Genomic DNA, 21,223 nt, shown 5'->3' with positions numbered 1-21,223 from the left:
TATATATATATATATATATATATATATATATATATATATATATATATATATATATATATATATATATATATATATATATATATATATATATATACACACACATATAGGGTTCCATTCACGTACTTTTACAAGTTCGAACCACATATAAAGTGGAACCTGTGTGTTGAGAGACAGCCTTACAAGACTATCTGCAAATATATAGAGCTGAGTATATTTTTCTGTATTATTCTGTATTATAGAGCTAAATTGTTGCTTAGATATCTGTTTTCTTACTGTTCTGCAAATATACAGAGATCAGTATATATTTTTTTTGTTTTATAATTTGCACTCTGATTCCTCACATCTCTGTTGAAACTCACCCCACCCCCCGTTTTTGGTTGTAGTTTAAATTTGGTGGCTTTTGCAGTGCCCGCCCCACTGTAGATTTGCTCTAGGACACTCCCGCAGTCCCATATCTTTACCGCATTCTACCTAATAAACCCTTTCTGCACTTGCTTTTAGTCCTTTTTAATTTAATTACATTTTTTCAAACTGTGTGTGGACTAATATTGCTACATACTCAAGTGTGCCAGCTTGCACTGCATGTGAATTGTTTTTACTACTGTTTTTGCTACTTTTCTGAAAAAAAAATATTGTAAGCCTGTTTCCTACCTTTCCTATAATTAGTGTTTCAGATACAGATTTGCTGTATCCAGGACTATTTGTAAGCTTCTGAGCCCCCCAAGCCTTTCTGTGTTGGAGGGAAGCCTTCTAGCTTATCAGTGGGAGTGGTAAGCACTAGGTAATCTGTCTACCACATAGGGAGTGATTCTGGCCCAGAATTTGTAGTTATTGGCCGTTTGGGCGGTCTTCCATCTCTCTCAACTTTCTGATTTGAAGGCCTGCATTTGCACTTGTTTCTGTCCTGTACCTCCTGGGCCCATCTCATTTGCTCACTCAAAAAAAAAAATGTATCTGCTTTTACTGTATTTGTGTTTCTTCCTACTTTATTTTGCTTTTGCGTCATCTTAAAAGTACTCAGTTGTATTTATTACTGCTTGGTGTAACTCATTCTAAGCCTTTTAGTTTAAGCACTTGGGCTTCAGACCAGTTGTTTTACATTAAGAAGGTTTGTAGTCTGCACTGTAGTGGCAGAACAGGTAGCTTACATCCTTCTAAGTTGGGAACTGCTGATTGAGGGCTCAGTGTCTGTTATTCTAAAAGTGTATTAATTCTGGTTTAAGCACTTGGGCTTCAGGCCAGTTATTTTACATTAAAAGGGTTCGTGGTCTGCACTCTTGTGGGAGGAGAGGCTGGACTCTGCCCTTCTAAGCTGGGAATTTCTGGTTAAAGGCTTATAGTGCCTGCATATTTAAACTGCTTCTTACTGAAATTGGTACACCTTGTTTGCTGTAGGCCTGCTGAATCTAGCTTTGTTTGTATAACTTGAGCACTAATCCAGGCATTCTTTAAAGTATTCAATTGTATTTATTACTGCTTGGTAGTAACTTGATTAAAGTGTAGCTATCATTCTAAGTCTTTTGGATTAAGCACTTGGGCTTCAGACCAGTTGTTTTACATTAGGAAGGTTTGTGGCCTGCACTGTGGTGGCAGGACAGGTAGCTTACATCCTTCTAAGTTGGGAACTGCTGATTGAGGGCTCAGTGTCTGTTATTCTAAAAGTGTATTAATTCTGGATTAAGCACTTGGGCTTCAGGCCAGTTGTTTTACATTAAGAAGGTTTGTGGTCTGCACTGTATTGGCAGAAAAGGTAGCTTACATCCTTCTAAGTTGGGAACTGCTGATTGAGGGCTCAGTGTCTGTTATTCTAAAAGTGTATTAATTCTGGTTTAAGGACTTGGGCTTCAGGCCAGTTATTTTACAATAAAAGGGTTTGTGGTCTGCACTCTTGTGGGAGGAGAGGCTGGACTCTGCCCTTCTGAGCTGGGAATTTCTGGTTAAAGGCTTATAGTGCCTGCATATTTGAACTGTTTCTTACTGAAATTGGTACACCTTGTTTGCTGTAGCATAGACTAGATCCAGGCCTGCTGAATCTAGCTTTGTTTGTATGCTTGTTTGTTTGCTTGTTATTTCCCTGAAATGCTAATTCCACCTAAAACGCGGCTTTTCAGCACTTCTGTGGATCCCTAGTGATATCTGCATTACTTACTGTACTTATTTCCTTGTTTCACTTGAAAGAAAGTTACTGTTTGTCATTTTTGCATTTAAGTTACCTGTAGCACATTGCATTTAAGATACCTGGCACTTGCTCACTAAAGCAATTATATAAGTCAACACTAAAACACTAAAAAGAACCAAAAAAGTTTTGGTCCACTATCAATAATCTTCTTACCCCAGGCAAAGTAGTTACACCAAACCCACAAAACTTAGATCCTGACAACCCCTCTTTAATAGCCAATAACTTCAACACCTTCTTTACCACTTCCATACAAAATCTAGCTAACCACTTAACCCCTGATTCCTCCCAACTGCTCTTAAATAACAGTGACAACTGCCTTCCACCCCTGCAACTTCAACCCATACCTACCTCCTACATACAATCTCTTTTACAAAAACTTAAATCTACTACACCCTCAGCTGATAACCTTCCAGCTGAATTTCTTCAAATAGCAGCCAAAGCTATCGCCTACCCTGTCTCCATCCTCATAAACAGATCCATAAAAGAAAGTACTTTTCCTCAATCTGGAAAATATCTCATATCATACCCCTACACAAAGGAGGCAAAGCCACAGACCTTTCAAACTTTGTCCTATAGCACTATTATCTCCTCTAGCTAAAATCATGGAAAAATGCATACACAAACAACTACTCACCCATCTCCTTCAAAATAATCTACTTGCAGATACTCAACATGGATTTAGACCTTCACATAGTACTACCACTGCTCTACTTTCCTTTTCCAACACCATCAACTGGAATCGTAACAACAACAAACTAACCTCTTCTCTTTTCCTAGACCTATCAAAAGCCTTGACATGGTCAACCACTCACTTCTACACATATTAAAATCCCTTGCTTTGGATACCTCCTCCTTAACCTGGTTCTCTTCTTATCTCGAAAACAGGCAACAAGCAGTACTCTGGAAAAATTGTCTATCTTCACTACTACCTATCTCTTTAGGAGTCCCACAAGGATCCATACTAGGCCCTCCTATTCTCTATCTTTATTAATGACCTCCAAGCATCTATCCAAAACACTACATGTATACAATATGCAGATGATTCCACAATTATTTGCACAGCCTCCACTCAATCTGAACTCCACTCACTCACACAAGCTACCTTTTCTATCGTCGAAGACTGGTTCTCAAAAAGATGTCTTCTCCTCAATTCCAAGAAAACAAAACTACTACTTTTCTCACCTACACACAAATCTACACAACTTAACTTCTCTATTACTGCAGGTGATAACTCCTCATCTCCCCAGACTTATCAACCAAACTACTTGGTGTTACTATTGATAATAATCTAAGCTATGATTACCATATCAACAACACCATAAAAGACCTCAATAAAAAAATTGGCACACTATACAGAATCAAACCCTACCTAACACCTGAAGCACGGACCACCTTAGCACAAACACATCTCATCTCGACCCTATTGTATGCCTCCTCTATCTACACTAACCTCTCAAAAAGTAACCTAAAGAAACTTACGACATCCTACCACAATATAGCTCGCTTTGCCACAGCATCCCAGTATAGAACACACCACTGTCTAAACTTAAAACATTTACACTGGTTGGAACTTCCCAACAAGATTATATATCAACAACTCCTGATAACACAACATATTATATCAACCATCTAAAACACCAGCTCTCACTAATCTTCTGAGCCCTTATAATAACCTGAAACAACTACGTTCTGCAGAAAAGCTTCAAGTCAAACAACTCAATCACCAATTCTGCAGGTAACTGCCTTTTTCCCAACAGTAGGCAAAATATGGAATAACCTCCCTTCCCACATTACCTCAATAGGCTCCTTTGATCTTTTTAAAAACAACTTCTTGCACATCTTACAAACTTCTGGCTCTGCTCTTGTACCAATCCCGACTGAGAAACCTAATACCTTCTACTATCATTCTTCCTCACTTCTCAACTACAATCCTTCTCTGTGTTCTCAAACATCCTAATGACTCTACAGTTTCTACTGTTCTCAAAAAAAAAAAAAAAAAAAATTATACATTGTATATACACTAATATGTATGCAATGATTTGTATGGAGTGTAGTTCTAGATATAATCAATGTCTCTTGTAATACATAAATAGTATTCTATGTGTTTTATTTTTTTCTTGATCCAGACTAATAACTATCCATGGTAACTTAATATCTGTTAAAGGATCTCATAGTTAATCTTCAATTTTGTATAACCTTTGTTTTAATTCTGAGGAGGGCCTCCACTGAAAATGGAAATTATCCAGCTGGACTAGCCCGGTCAACAAATGTAAAATAAAATAAAATAAATAAATAAAAAATTAAAAGCACTACACCCTCACAAACTCCCCTTGAGTACCTTGTTCCCCATTGGCCCTTTTGTTTCAATTATAAAGGAATTCCCAATACTATTCTAGCATGTCCAAAGGTCAGTTGTCAATCTCCTCTCCGGTCCAGCTGGTGAATCTGGGAATCTTGAGGCAATGTTACAACTGCCTCATGTACACAGACAACCCTCTCCTCCTCCCAACAAATTCCAACACATGTGAGAGATGCAACCATATAGCCATACTGGAGGCTAAGCTCTCTCAACTCAATACTGGTGAAATCAGTCAGGAGGAGAAGGAAACCACACTCACTACAATTCCAGTCTCACATAGACCTACCACGACAGCAAACCAAACACATAAACACACAAAAACATACTCGGAGGCTCTAAATAAAAATCTGCCTAAGCAGCAGAGACCTCCAAAGCAGACAACCAAGCAATCGCTACCCCAAAACAAAACACGTGCAACACATAGCTCACAAAGCCAGTGTGCCGAACAGTCACAGCCCTTAAGGCTAAACAACACACTTGATACACTTGTAATAGGTGACTATCGTCAGGCACACTGACGTCCCACTCACCAGGCTGAACAAGGAGAAGGTCACGGTGAGCTGCCTGTTGGGCGCTAGGATCCGCAACATAACAAAAGCACTCAGGTCACTCCGAGGCAAGTACAAATATGACTCAGTCATTGTCCATGCTGCTGTGAATGACCTGAGATGTACCTCCCTGGACTACATGAAAAGAGACATAGAGGAGCTCTCTGAGCATGTAGCCCAGGCCGGTATGACCCTGACCTTGAGTACCATCTTACCCTCACCAAGAATGATGCCGCAATATGAAGACAAGATGATCAATTTCAACAATTGGCTTAAGTATTGGTGTCATTCAAAGGGGATCCAATGCCTGTCAGCCTGGGATGACATGCTCGACAAGCCACGATGCTTCACTAGGGACGGCTTGCACCTGTCACCCCTGGGCTTTCAGATATAGGCAAAGGCTCTTGCTACCCCCATAGTGCCTTTTTTAGGCAAGGCTCAAAAGACAAACCCACCTCCATAGGTATCACAAGGGATAAGAAACTAAGAGTAATGCTACTCAACGCCAGAAGTCTAAACCTCAAGATGCATGCACTTGAAACTCTCCTTAGCATGGAGAACATCGATATCTGTGCAGTAACAGAAACCTGGTTCAAGGCTCCCGAGAGCACCCCAGCACTGCCAGGTTATACCTCATACCATGCTTTTCAGCCTCAAAACTTGGACCGAACCACAAAAGGAGGGGGAGTATCAATATTCGTCAAAGATACCCACACCTCCAGGTTGGTGGCACAGCACGAAGCATCAGAGACTATCCATGTGCAACTAACAGTGGGTAAAACTGCCTTCTAGTTTATAGCCTGCTACAGACCACCCTCCCAAACCCAGGAACCCCACTCGGCCTTCCTAAGAACACTAGAAAATATGAAGGTCTCTCCAAACACCATTATATTGGGCGACTTTAACTACCCAAACATAGACTGGGAGCATTACTCTAGCTCCAACACCCTAGCCCAAAGGTTCCTAGAATTTATAAACTCAAATGCTATGGAACAACTTGTTACCACTCCCACAAGAGGGGAAAACATACTGGACCTGATAATCACCATCATGGGGACTCTATGCTCCAGACCAGAAGTGTATCCCTCACTGGTATGATCAGACCATAAACTAATCTCACTGGATATTCACATCCCGACTCCACCCCCTGCCCTGAAAACCACAGTGAAAAACTTCTCTAAAGCAGATTTCACACTCCCCAAAACTGAGGTGGAATCCTTCAAAGCCCCCGGGCCTGTGGAAAATACGGCCCAGACCACAGAATCCTTTAAAAACGCATTCTATGAACACCTTCAGGAATGCCTGGAGCATGCAATCCCAAATAAAACCAAGACCCAATCCTCCAAAGGCAGACGTCCTGTCTGGTGGACCCCAGCCATAAACAAACTATACAATAGTAGGAGGAAGCTACTACATGATAGAACAAAATCCCAAAAAGGGAAGGCATCTCTGATCAGTATTAGCAAAAAACTACAGGCACTCATAAAATCGTCTAAGGCCAGCTTCGAGAGAAAAATTGCAAAGGACACTAAGGATAATCGCAGGGCTTTCTTTAGTTATGCTAGGAACCTTAGTGGGAACTCCCAGATATGCTCAGAATTAGTCCATAATGACAAAAAATACACCAAACCCACAGACATTGCCAAATTCCTAGCTGACAGGTTCCAGTGTACTCATCCCTTATTAGACCCATCATAGAGTACAAGGCCACATTTGGTATGTACCTCACAAGACATCGCAACAACTGGAAAGGCCACGGAAACACCTCACTAAAAGAATCACAGGCTTAAAGCAGATGCCCTATGCTGGCAGATTAAAAAAAACTCCAGCTATACTCTGTTGCATATCGTCTACTATAAGGCAATCTCTGCTTAACATACAAGGCCATGTCAAACCCAGAGCTGTTGGACATGCTACACTTAAAGAAATCCTAATCCATCAGAGCCACATGCTCCAGGGACCTAAACCTTGTCATCACAATGAACAAAACATGCCGGAGGAACAGGTTCCTGACCCAGAGGCTCCCCATACTCTGGAATAGACTGCCCATACATGTCAAGCAGAGTGCCTCCTTGGCCCTCTTCAAAAGGAACCTTGACGACTGGATGGGAGATAGGAACTTTACCCCGGTGATCACGTCAGTCACCCTGCTAGACAGGGGTCCAGAGAAGTAAATATTGTTGGAAGAAATAGCCAGGGAATTGTTATGGCTAGGCTTGTACAGGCCCTAGGGCCGATAGCCTACTACCAACCTTTGAACCTATGAACCTATATACCAACATTATTTTGGAAGGAAGTTCATGACTGAATTCTCATAATATTAAGAGGAAGCATAGTCCCTAAGCTTGGATGATGTGTAGTTTATCATGTTTTATTTTTGTAATATTAATTTTTATTTTAGTATTAGGCAGAGGTGAGTAGCCTTTGTGGCACCCATGGCCATTCCTACATTTGGTGCCACCATCAATTTTAAGATGAGATACAAAAAAAGCCCTCATGTAATTTGAAGTAAAAAAATTCTCTACTATTACGTAACAGCAAGTGGAACAAGAGGCTTGCTACACCTAACAGGAAGCTTTGAGTGCTTCAGCTCTGAATGGAAATGTATTTTTGGCATTTATTTCTGAATGCTGATAATGAACTAAACCACACAAAGTGCAATAAAACAATTCCACAAATGCACTGCTAGCGTTCAGAAACTGAATGCCGCTAATGAAGAATACGCCTCCTGATATCTTGTGGCTGGGGTGGCTGCTCCCTTCACTCCACCCTAGTTAAGTCTCTGGTATTAAGTTCCTTAATTTAGGGTTAGCCTCCCCCACATGGAGTGTGTTTTAGCCATAGTCTTTCAAAGCATAACTAAATTAGACACTTTCTTAATAGACCATGAAGATATCACCTTCAAGCATCTTGGAAAATAAGTAAAATAATGACAGTTACTAAAGCATTTCTGAATAGTTCATGTTTTCCAACCCTATTTTTTTCCTAGTAAGGAATCATTGTAGCTTTTCAGGTTGTTTCAGGTAGCTTGTTATAAGGTTAAACAATGCAGTGTTGCATTCCATGATGGGTTGGATCAGTGAGGTATAAACTGCTGTGATCTCCTTGAAGTGATTGGATAAAAATATAAAAATTAGTTGGGATACATAATCTAATTTCTAACTTTGGTAGTTATACCCAGGTCAGAGTTTAACATGCTGTCTACCATGATCTGTAGATATTTAATGATTGTGTTAGTTTTATGACTTGATCATTTAATGATCACTTGGGACTGTCTGATTACTTTCTGGTGCAACTTCTGTTGGTCGGGTTGGTCCAGCTCTGTTCTGTACTTTGCTCCCTCCCTGCCCCCTATTCCCAACCACCCCCACTACTCCTACATTTATTTGAAACACACAATCATCTGACTTCAAGCAACACCCCCAATATCCAATCCCCTCCCTACCAACCAACCCCCACCCCCTAGCTTATTTACATCTCTAATTAATACCCACCTCCTTACCCCACAGTACTTCCAAACAGCACCTTACCACACCTACCACAAAAACTCTCCCAAGCCTAATAGTACTGCTAAACCTAGCTTCAAATTGTGTTATAAAAACTCTTACTATCCACAAACACAACTTCTTAAAACACCCATATCTCTAACCTCACTCTGCCTTACTCTAGCCGTACTCTCTGTCACCACCTCCTATCACTTTTTATCAACTCATTTCAACAAACCAATATATTCCGCCCTTCCCTTTCCCACTCCCAACCCCTTTAGCTACTTTGAAATATCCCCAGCCATTTACAACCAAACCATCATTAAATTTACCACACCAAATATCTTGACACCCATTGCAAAAAACAACCAAGTCTCAGGCTAAACTACCTAATACAGTCATACTTCAAGACTATAGCCAATGTCGCCACTCAGTTACTATTAGATGGTGACATCCACCCTAATCCCGGCCCATCCCCACCCTTAAATACCATTAACAACTCTCAACCTCCCTCCCAACATCAACCCACCAATCTACTAATACTTATTAACATACGTAGCATTATGAACAAAATAGAAGAACTACATGCCACAATCTCACTATACAACCCTGACATTAGGATTATTACAGAGACCTAACTTAAGCCACACATCAAGGATGACTCCATAACCCCACCTGGGTATAATATTCATAGAGCTGATAGGCTAGCCAAAAGAGGAGGTGGTGTTGCCCTATTATATGAAACTAATTTAAAGATCCAGCTCCTGGAAAAAGAAAGGCCAGACTACTACCTGCAAAACTCCTCATAAACGAGCATAAGCATCTAAACCTACTCTGTGTTTATTCACCCCCAGGAAATAACCCAACTACCTTAGAATCAATACTCCATTGGAGCTCCCACTCCCTACCTCATGAGACTATTCTGTTAGGCAATGTAAACATTGATTGGAGCACCATCCACTCCCCCACCCCTACTAGCCATATTAACCTGTACAAGTTTACCCAACTCATACACACACCCACTCGATCCAACAAAACCACCAAAAAGGAATCAATACTAGATTGGATCCTCACCAATCACCCCCATACTACCCATCAGTGTGGTACCCTACCCAACTCACCTAGTGACCACAGCCCCCCTTATATCCTCAGACATAAAATCAAAACTAGCAACCCACCAACCCTACCTCAAACCAATTTCCAGAAAAACTTCCCACTTCTCACTTCCTGGATGCCTTAGAATCATGCAACTGGTCTCCCATCAAAAATATTCCCTCTCGACCTAGCAGTCGAATACTTTAACTCCACATTTCTAAATATCCTATATCCTTAACCACCTAGCTCCACTCAGAGCACTTAGGATCAGAAGCAACCCAACCCTATGGCTACAGAAGTCTACAAGATCCTTACTTAAGGACAGGGACAAAGCTTGGAAGGCCTGGCGTCAGCTTAAAACACCCACAACTAGGCAAGCCTTCCTCGAGCTCCGTAACAAGGCTAAAAAACAAATTAGGTCTGACAAACACAATCACTATATCCTACTACAAAAAAAGCATGTTACCAATCCACATAAATTCGGGTCAGCAGTGAACAATATCCTCCACCCAGCTGTACCAATCCCCCCCCAACATAGATGGATCAAACACTGACATAACATCCAATTTCAACAACTAGTTTATCTCCTCCATATTTAAACTTATTAACAACTGAAACCCGTCCAACCCTCCCCCACCTACACCTCCAATAAATAAATAATCCCCCATTCGCACTTAAGCCAGTACCAACATCTGCTATCAAAAAACTCTTATCCAAACTCAAACCCACCACCCTCGTTGCCGATAACCTCCCTGCAGAATACCTCCAACTGGCCTCTAGGGCCATAGCCTACCCCATTTCCTTACTGATAAACAGATCCATTACTGAACATACCACTCCATCCTTATGGAAAACCTCTTATACCATTCCCCTCCACAAGGGTGGCCCCTCCACAAACCTCTCTAATTACCATCCCATCGCTATCCTATCACCCCTATCTAAGATTCTAGAACAATGTATTCACCACCAACTCCTTACCCATCTCCTCAACAATAATCTATCATCCAAAACCCAGCATGGTTTCCAACCTACTCATAGCACCACCACTGCCCTAATTAACTTCACCAACACCATTAACACTCATAGAAACCAAGGTCAACTAGTCTCCACTACATTCCTAGACTTATCTAAAGCATTCAACAAAGTCTCCCACAACAAACTCTTAACCTGCCTCTCTCAGGTCAGCTTGGACAATTCCACCCTACTCTGCTTTAAAAATTACATTTGCAAAATTACCTAGACAACCGCACCCAATCCGTCAAATGGCTCAATTCCCTTTCCTCCCCACTCCCAGTCAAAATAGGTGTACCCCAGGGCTTAATCCTCGGCCCACTCCTTTTCAACATTTTTACAAACCAACCCCATCTAGCAACTACTAAAGCAGAAATAGTGCAATACGCTGCCAACACTACTGCTCTGCACCAAACATACAGCTCCTACAAAAATACACTCAGGAATCCTTCACTGAGGTTGAAAACTGGCTAAGCATATCTCAACTGATATTAAACCCCAAAAACCCCCAACTCATGCTATTTCTCCAAACAAAAAAATAACGACCCTTTCAACTTTACTGTATCCTCAGCTAATAGTACCACAATCACCCTGGTTCCAGAAGCTAAATCATTAGGAGTAACAATCGACCAACAACTTAGATTCAACAAACATATATTCCTAACCATCTCCAAAGTCCACAAGAAACTAGGCACCTTATACCACAGCAAAAAGTACCTTATGTCTGAGTCCAGAATAGCCATTGCTCAAACCCATCTCCTATCTACACTACTTTATGCATCACCTGTCCTAACGAACCCAAGCAAAGCTGACCTTGATAAACTCTCTATATGTTACAACAAAATTGCCAGATTTGCAACCAGTTCCAAATCTTGTTCCCACCACTGCCAATCCTTACTTATACTACATTGGCCTGAATTTCCCAATTTACTGCACTACCACCAACTCATCCTTGCTCATCAAATACTGTACCATCCTTAGAAAACCCCTGCACTAGCTAGATTACTAAACTTCCACAATACAAAAATACCACTTTGCTCCACCAGCAAAGCCCTAGTTGACAAAGTTCCTTGTAAAAATAGCTCTGGAGATCCTATCTTTCGCAATGCAGTTGCTAAAATCCGGAACACCCTCCCTCCTGACATTAGACTTCAAAACAGCACTGCAACTTTCAAGAAACACCTTAAGTCAATGTAAACTGCTTTGACTACTATGTTTACTTTTTTGATGATGTTTTTCTAACTTCAAATTACTTTTTTTTTCAATTGCTGCTTTTAATGTACTAATGTCATAATTAAGTGACTGCTATCTTCTGTTTACTGCTTTAAAGTTTCTTTTGCTATTATTGTGTAAGTTCTTTTTTACTGTATGGAGTTTACTATGTAATTTCTTCTTTTGTATTGTATGGAGCTTTTCTCCCCAGGCCTCCGCTGAAAATGGGCACTAGCTGCCCAGTCGGACCAACCCAGTAAACAAATGTTAAATATATAAAAATAAATAAATCATTTATTTTATAATCATAATGTATATCCTCTTTAACAAGTCTCACAGTGATATATTATTAAGATTAAAAATGAGGTCATTATTGCTGTAACGTGTGAATATTTTTAGACCATCTTGGAGAATTTCATTTTATTTTATTGAAGTAATTATGTTACTTAGTTTGCAGGCATCCATATGTTTAGTATTCTATAACCCATTTTCCACTTTTATGTTTGAGAAGACTGGCCTGTTGGGCACCACCATCAATCCATTTTGGGATAGATAGGTAACCCCTAATGCAACCTGTAATGCAACAAAATAAAGACTTTGTTGTTTGACTTTCGGCTTTTCCCGGTTAGGGGTCGCCACAGTGGAACTCCGGTCCGCTAATGATTGGCAGTAGATTTTTACATGCTGGCTTGCTGGGCCTAACGCACAACCTTCAATGAAGGAACGCCCATTCACGCATGTCGCCACACAGAAGACGCTCTAACTGAGAATTGAAGGGCAACGTCTCACTGTGAGGCGACAATGCTACCGCAGCACCACCACTGCAGTCCTATTATTTAATATATATTGGTACAACATTTTCAAAAGTGATTATTATCCATTGTTTCTGTGATGGACTATTCATATCATCAGTGTGACTGGGCTGTACTGCTCTGACTTAATACTACTGTGTTGTAATGACCAAAACCATGATCACATCATAACACTGTCAGACCCAATAAGCACACACAGGGCAGTGGTGACAGCATCAGGGAGATGAGCAACATGGACCAGAGATTACAGTAATAAAAAAATGGGCATATATCCAACCATACACTGCAGAGAGCTGTGTACAAGAAATTAAATATAAAATGAGCTCAAACAAGCTCAGCTCAGCTTCCAAAATCAATAGACAGGGTAGAATTTCTACATAGTTGATTCTGGTACCTCAGCCTTTTGCCTTCAAAGGAGCTTAACAGTAATAAATAAATAAACAAATCCCCAAATGCTATACTGATTGAAGAAAGTATATGAGCATCACTATAATACTGTTCAATAACATTGTAGCCTCAGATAAGAGTTGGAAGAAATACAAAACATCCCTTTGTAAGGAGTCTGCATGTCTACCTCTGTCAGTTGTTGGCTTTCATCAGGTGCTCCTGTTTCCTCCCACATTTCAAAGGCATGTACCATGTGATTTGCAAGCGTATAGATAAGTCTAGTGCGCGCTCGCGCGCGTGTGTGTGTGTGTGTGTGTATGTGTGCTTGTGCATGCACACGTATGTTAGAGCATCCTGCGATATACTGGTGTCCTGTCCATTACAGGTTCTCTGTTTTACACCCATTAGTTACCAGTTTAGGCTAAAGTTCATCTGTGACCCTGTATAAGATAAAGCAGATATGGCTGCTAGACAGGGGTCCAGGGAAGTAAATACTGTGGGTAGAAATAGCCAGGGAATTGTTATGGCTAGACTTGTATAGGCCCTAGGGCCGATAGCCTAGTACCAACCTATGAACCTATGGATTTCAAAAGTCAGTATCTGAGCCCCTACAAATTGTGACTTCATCTACAATCAGATGGACAGCTTAAGCAAGAAAATTACCTCAAGATTTGGAAACCCAGTACTCGGCATTGCCAATGTTCCAAATTATCCACATTTTCCCCATGTAAAATATATGCATTATGTATGGCAAAATGATTACTTATATGATTTATTAGTACTCTGCTCTTCCTAAATTGTATCATATTGCTTTCTTTGCTGTCAGGTTGCAAAAGTAAGTCCAGGAACATATGTACTAAAAATGTCATTAACCTATCCTCCCATTCTCAACGGTATTGCAGAGGACAAAGTTACAAATATAAGGTGAATCTGTCTGAAATATCTTTGGCATATTTTTGAATGCTTCATGTGGTGTTAGTTTGCCAGTCAGTATGTTCTTTCAAGCTCAAAGCCATCAGTCTAGGTGAGGTTCATTGCATTGTTTACAAACCTATTTACAAATATCCTTTTTGAAGGCATTTTGGAACAGATATAAATTATGAGTATAAATCAGTTAAGTGAAACCAGTTGAATGACTCTCAAATATGAGGCCATGTAAATACAAATAATAAAAAAGTACTGTAGTTATTTGAACAGCCAGTTTAATGCAAACTCAAAGTATAAACAACACAATGTTCAAAACAGTTCTTCCTCCCCATACAGGGGCTACACTTCCTGCTTCCCTACTTACTATAAATAACTGTAAGGTCACATCAGCTTGGGGGATGGGACATTTCCTGCAGCACAGTGACTACCCTTGGTAGTGCCACAAGAAAGACATATTCCATGTAACAAACATATTATGTGTTTATAAGCCGGATGTGACAGAGGTAATCCATTAGGTTTGAGTCAAGTCTAATATCCCACCTGTGACCCAGTAGGTGACAGGACTAACAGGAAACAGGGAACAAAGGACTTGTCCAAGATCTAGGAGAATCTCTCTGATACCTTCATTGTGGGAGGAATAAAGTTGCCTTGTTGAAGTTTCAAGAAATTCTTCCATCTACCTACTTAGCTGAATAACTACTGAAAACTTCAACAAGGTGTCTTTATCCCTCCCACAGGGTATCAGAGAGAGTGTCTCTTAGATCTGCTAGCTAAAGTGATTTTATCTGAACAAATCCTTTGTTCTGTGTTTCCTTATAAGCCACAGATGGGTACACAAAAACAATTAATTTACACTAGATTCCCTGCCAGAAATCAGGAAAACTAACAGTATTCACAAAACACCTGACCATTGATTTTAGCAAACTGGCCATCTTGACAAACTAGCCATTTGCACACTGTGATTAGGATTACTTTGATTTAATAGAAGTAATGTCACACACGATGTATGACTGACTGTGCTACACCCATATATTATTCCTGAATTATGAAGTGTTTCAGCAAAATGATTCACAAGTGCATGACATCACGCTAGCCTTTCAGTGTAATCATGACAAAAAGACAGCAAATCAGCCCCTTTAGGTTTCTGTAAATCCCAGTCAAACATTCAAAAACTGTAAACTTTTCCCAAGAATTTGTAAGCGAAGCAGCAGGGCTGGATTTTCCATTACTAAAAGAGGTGATTTAACACAAATCTGTTCAGATTCTGTACCACAGTTCACTCTGAGTGCAGAAGGGTAACCGCCTTCTCACATCTGGTACTTCCCAAAGTATGGTGGAACTTTGCATTTAGCCATTACTGTACTGTTCTTACATACGTATTGGCATAGCTTCACTTAGTGTTACTGATATAGATCTGTTTTTTTCTCGCACCGTCCTGCATATCCTATTACAATGAAACATTTCTACCCCAGAAGTAATCCCTACAGACAGATGAGCTACCACCACACTAGTTAGTTTATGATTCTTTGAACACAAACAGGATAAGAAAAAATTATTTAAATGTATTGACCAGATGGCTCCAGAAATGGAGCCTGTACAAAGGTCCTCAGGCATAGGGTCATTAAGGTTTTATCCACAAAATACTAGATGGGTTACATACTGCCTGTTAACTATGCTTTAACTAAAAATAAATCTTCTCATCCATTCATATTAGCTATAGAGTCAGAGGAAGAAATCTGCAGCATCCAAGTAGCACCCATACAAAGAATGCAACAATAGCTAGTAAAGATAGATTCGTTCAAACGGTGTAGTGCACGGTGCCTTCCTGTCTGAACAGAGAACTCTAGCCCTTTTATACAGACCTCATCCTTGCAATTAAAGCCAGGAGACAGAAGGGATGGAACATTTTTGAGTCTGAAAGTCATAATCTAGCATTTCTGTAACAGCTGTTACACATGCAGATGTTTCCCTTTAAAATTCTTTCTATAAATGCTTCATGCAATCCTAATGTCCTCCATCATATTCTTTAATAATGACATCTGTAGCCCAAATTTCCAAGTTCCTTATGTTTATATAATTTGTGGTTGTTCAGTTATCTATATTTAGTAACCAGTTGTTTATAAAGAATTTCTCACTGCTTAAGGTTAATCCAGAACCTCTGAAATTCAACATACTGACTTTTGAGACCATTTTTTCTCTTGACCTTCATTGTTACTGATAAGTTTTTCTAAACCAAATTATTTGAGCAAGAGTACATGTGTCTATAGCTGATCTCTGTACAGTCATTTCACTTCACTGCCATGCAAAGATATGTGACCCAGTATTAAAAAGTAAAGAAATTATGATAGCAGATCTTTTCTCAGAAATGTTTACTCAGATACACCAGTTATTCATGTTGCATTAGATCTGTTAGATTTTTTTGTGAAATAACTTATGCAGTGACCAAACCCGGTTTGAAGAAATATAACCATTCTAAAACAGCTGGGACTAGTACAACAGCTCTGGCAGCATCTGCTCGACACTCAGTAACTTGCTGCAACCTGCTCTGTAATGTTTCCTCTTTTAATCCAAGCAAAACATATAAAAGACTAAAAGCAACACTTTTTTTTCCATGGGATGCCCCGCTCCCTCATTTTCTACATATACTACATTCCATGATTGCGTTGACTTAGAGAAAGTATAAAAAGAGATCTGGGGTATGTATCCAAGTCAGCTCAAACTTGAATACAGAAGTAAGATTTCTGCTGTGAGCAGTCAATCTGCAAGCAGCTGGAATGTGACTATCTAAAGCAGCACCAAAAACAAACATCAAGAACACAGGTAAACAACTTCAGTAACAGCAATAGGACAAAATGAGCAGCACCAAAAACAAACATCAAGAACACAGGTAAACAACTTCAGTAACAGCAATAGGACAAAATGAGCAGCACCAAAAACAAACATCAAGAACACAGGTAAACAACTTCAGTAACAGCAATAAGACAAAATGAGCAGCACCAAAAACAAACATCAAGAACACAGGTAAACAACTTCATTAACAGCAATAGGACAAAATGAGCAGCACCAAAAACAAACATCAAGAACACAGGTAAACAACTTCAGTAACAGCAATAGGACAAAATGAGCAACACCAAAAACAAACATCAAGAACACAGGTAAACAACTTCAATATCAGCAATAGGACAAAATGCACATGTGTCATATAACACCTCTGCTGCAGGGTCTGTGCTGGCTGACGGTCATGGCCAGATGTGGTCTGAAGATTCTTAAAATCAGTTACATGATCTGGGTCCTGCTTCAATGAAACAACTGTTAAGGCCCTATAGCCCCACAGACAATTCAGGTCATCAGGTGCATGGCTGATGGTTGTTTCAAAACCTGGCTGGAGACATAGCAGGACTTCATTTTCCTATCTTGCTTTAGTCCTCTAGACCCAGCTAACATCCCTGATTCAGGAATGTGAGAGAGAAACTCCCTTTAGGAGATCCCCTTAGGTTCCATTTTTGAGAGAGTCTGCTATGAGTCTCTTAGGTAGTTACACAGATTTTAGAATTATTAATTTCTGAATTGGGTTCAACTTTATTTTGCTTTTTTATATATTTAAAACTTGCATTGCACTTCTAATAACTTGGAACTGTTTTTTTTTTTTCATTCACTGTAATTGTCGTTTTCATTCTGTTAACACTTACATTTAATCAATTCACTTTGTGTAAGTAAATAATTATATTTCGTAAGTTTAACAGACTAACATGTTGAGAAATTTATACTCCTTTTATGGTACCATGATCATTTACAACATCTTCAAAGAGGGAAATTAACAACACAAAGCACTTGTATTTCATGATAATCATGAAGAAATACTCATAATACAGTTCAGGGGATTGTGCGGTGATCTGAGTTGCTGTGAGTACTGGCATCTAGGTTGAGTTCTTGACTAGGGTGCTTTCTATGTGGAGTTTGCATGTTCTTCACATGTCTGTTTGGGTTTTCAATGGGGGTCTCTTTTTTCCTCCCACACACTGATAATGCTGATCTGGCCTTTATTTGCATGTGTGTGTGTGTGTGTGTGTGTGTGTGTGTGTGTTTGTGTGTGCACATGCATTCCTTGCAATACACTAATGCCTCATCCTAGATTGTTTCTGCCCTACATGTGTTACTCGACAGATTACATTCCAGACCCTCTATGGGCATGGAAAATTGACGGATATTTCATTGTTGAATTATATTGGATAACCAATACTGCAGATACAGTAAAGATGTTTATCTGCTAAAAATGATATCAAAAGAAATAGTGGTGCAGCGGTTAATGTTGTCACCTCACAGCAAGAGGTTCTCTGGTTCGATTCTCGACTGGGGTGCCTTCTGTGCAGAGTCTGCATGGCTCCCTGCGTTTGCGTGGGTTTCCTCTGGGTACTCCAGTTTCCTCCCACATTCCAAAGACAAGCATCTGGAGCATTTCTCCCTGGTTCTCCACTGAAAATAGGCTCTGTCCTAGTCGGACTTTCCCGGTCAACAATTGTTAAATAAAATAAAATAAATTTTAAGTAACAATAACCAGCACAATATACAGATCAAATAATGATACATAATCTAACACCCCAAACTATTTATTACCAACAACATTTTATGTTTTTGCAAAAGGTGCTAATTTAAAGCCTTTATACCTTTGGGGTACAACAATACACAATGAGTTTAGTAATACCTGCTGCATTTCCTCACTTGGCTCAGATAAACAGCTTTCTAAAGTACATACAGTAAAATGAGAACATGTAGTCTCAGAACTGTGATCCACAGAAAAATAATCATGTGCATGAGTTATCCCAGCACATTCTGACATGCACATGAATGTATACATGTTTCTGAGTGTTTTTTCTAAAATGGAGGTTATTGATTTACTAGAAATATATTTATCAATGTGCATAATAAAAAGCATGTCAAAACAAATGAGAAATAACAATATGCTTGAAGTACTGTATTTAAAATACTTACTGGTCAACATACATTTACGTATTTGATACTAACATAACTGAAACGTGGTTTATTCAGGCATAAAAAGTACATGTGCAGTAGATGCAACAAAATGGCTGCATGCTAATCTTAAATCAGTATGGTACCCATATAAGAAAAGAAAAATGGTCTGAAGGTTAATTAATGTTCTACCTAAACTCATGCTCACATTAAAGTAGGCAAATATCAAAAAGGTACACTTTGTCTTATCTGGCAAAACATTGTAATGGGTAATGAAAATAATTGTGTGCCTATTATGTACAATGGGATGATGTTTCATAACCGAAAACAGTAAGTCCTGCTAATATTAATTAATTCCTTCACTTTCCAGTACTCACTTTATTCTGTTCAGAATCATTGGGAACAGGAAGATATGTAAGGCAGAGAATTAATGCAGACCAGTTCACCACAGGGTCATGTTTACAGTGATTGTTTAAACACACTCAAAGCCTTTGAGAATATTTTATTATGTACCCTTTTTGTCTGTTGAGAAGGTACCCATTTTGTTTGTTTACTATTGAGTCTAATGTGGACATATCATGCTGATGGTGTTAACAGCTATCCATATATAATTGGTACAGCTTACTTTCTGGGATGGGCTCTAGTCTGAGTAATTAAAAGATGAGTGACTTGTGCTTTGTTACGAAACAAGGGAAAGACGGAGAATAGGAACTTTCTTGCAAATGAAATAAGCCAGAACTTGGCTAAATTTAAAAAAAGGAGCATGTGCGTGTATGTTTCTGTATGTGCCCGGAGAAGGGATAATCATAGACCGCCAACACAGTAATTCTCACTCAGAAGTAACATTAGTCTCGGTGCCAATCAAGTCAAGATGGGACACTGATGAAATTCAGACCAGGTGATTGTTTACAGTTACTCGGTCAGACATTTTAGTGTGGAGCAACAAATTCATTTTGGCCACAGATGAATTCACAGAAGACAGATCCATTCCACCAAAATCTTCCAACTTAGTCTTCTCTAAGGGATAATTTTTTGACTGTGGTGATTTTATTTATTTGTTTAACATTTGTTTAATGGGAAAGTCAGACTGGACACAGGTCCTTTTTCAGCACAGGCCCTTGGAGAAAAGCTCCATGAGTAACTGTAAATTTTCATGCATACATTACAATAATCAATAAAGTATAAAGTAAACAAAATGTAGTATACACAAAAACATACAAATGTGTTACATCTTGACAACAAAACCTAGGCTTTGAACATAGCTAGTACTATTTGTATGTATGACTTATGTCAAGATATAGGGTTAAGACAGGTCGGTAGGAACAAAGGATTAAACACCGGGAAAGAAGTTGCATATGTTATGGGATACTGTGATGTATCAGAGCACTCATGAGGGGTTAGTACAGGAACATAGCCACTTATTTTTTAGATAAGTTTTAAGTGATGGCTTAAAATGGTTAGTGGATGAGATTGAGAGAATGCAGTTAGGAAGGGAGTTCCATATACAAGATATATAGTTGGAAAACAAAGATTCTCTTACAATGTTGTTGGCTTTGGAGACGGTAAGTAAGTTCTTGTTGTTAGAGCAAAGTGGTCTGCTAGAACTGTAAGGAAGGATGAGATTTTGTAGTGCAGGGGTTCTAGTTGGTTGTGTTACAATTTTGTGAGTTAGAGAGAGTTGGTTGTAAAGAATAATGTTGGGAAGCTCAAGCCAGTCTAGTATCCTTAAAACTGTACAATGATGTGTTCTATATGGGCAGTCAGATGCAAACTTAGCAATTTTATTATAACACGCTTCCAGCTTAGATAAGTCAGTTTTCCTTAGATTAGTTAAAATTAGAGAGGCATATAGTAGAGTGGAGAGCAGATGGGTTTGTGCTAATATAATTTTGGCCATTGTGGTCAGGAATCTTTTGTGCCTATATAGACTTCCAAGTTTCTTATGGACTTTTTTTATAGTTAGGGAGACATGCGAGTCAAAATTTAGGGTATTGTCTATTTCCATTCCAAGAAGCTTTGTATAGGTTGTCGGGGAGATCACAGTATTGTCTTTATTTTTATTTATTTATTTTAACATTTGTTGACCAGGAAAGTCTGACTAGGACAAAGCCTATTTTCAGTGGAGACCTGGGGAGAAACACTGCAGATACATGTCTTTGAAATGTGGGAGGAAACCAGAGTATCTGGAGGAAACCCACGCAAATGCAGAGAGGACATGTAGACTCTGTACAGAAGGCACC

General features: G+C 39.4%; 1 protein-coding gene across 8 annotated transcripts in view; it reads right to left on the bottom strand.

Annotated features, from left to right (window-relative positions):
- The window catches only part of PHLDB1 (pleckstrin homology like domain family B member 1), a 2,201,164-nt gene that overhangs the window by 1,791,363 nt on the left and 388,578 nt on the right, over positions 1 to 21,223 (bottom strand). The gene's annotated exons all lie outside the window — the stretch shown is intronic.

Source organism: Protopterus annectens, chromosome 8.part0, assembly GCF_019279795.1.
Source record: "Protopterus annectens isolate FY-2018-M chromosome 8.part0, PAN1.0, whole genome shotgun sequence".
Classification (NCBI taxonomy): domain Eukaryota; kingdom Metazoa; phylum Chordata; order Ceratodontiformes; family Protopteridae; genus Protopterus; species Protopterus annectens.
Note: the sequence above shows the minus strand (reverse complement) of the source record. Positions and strands in the feature narration are given on the sequence as shown.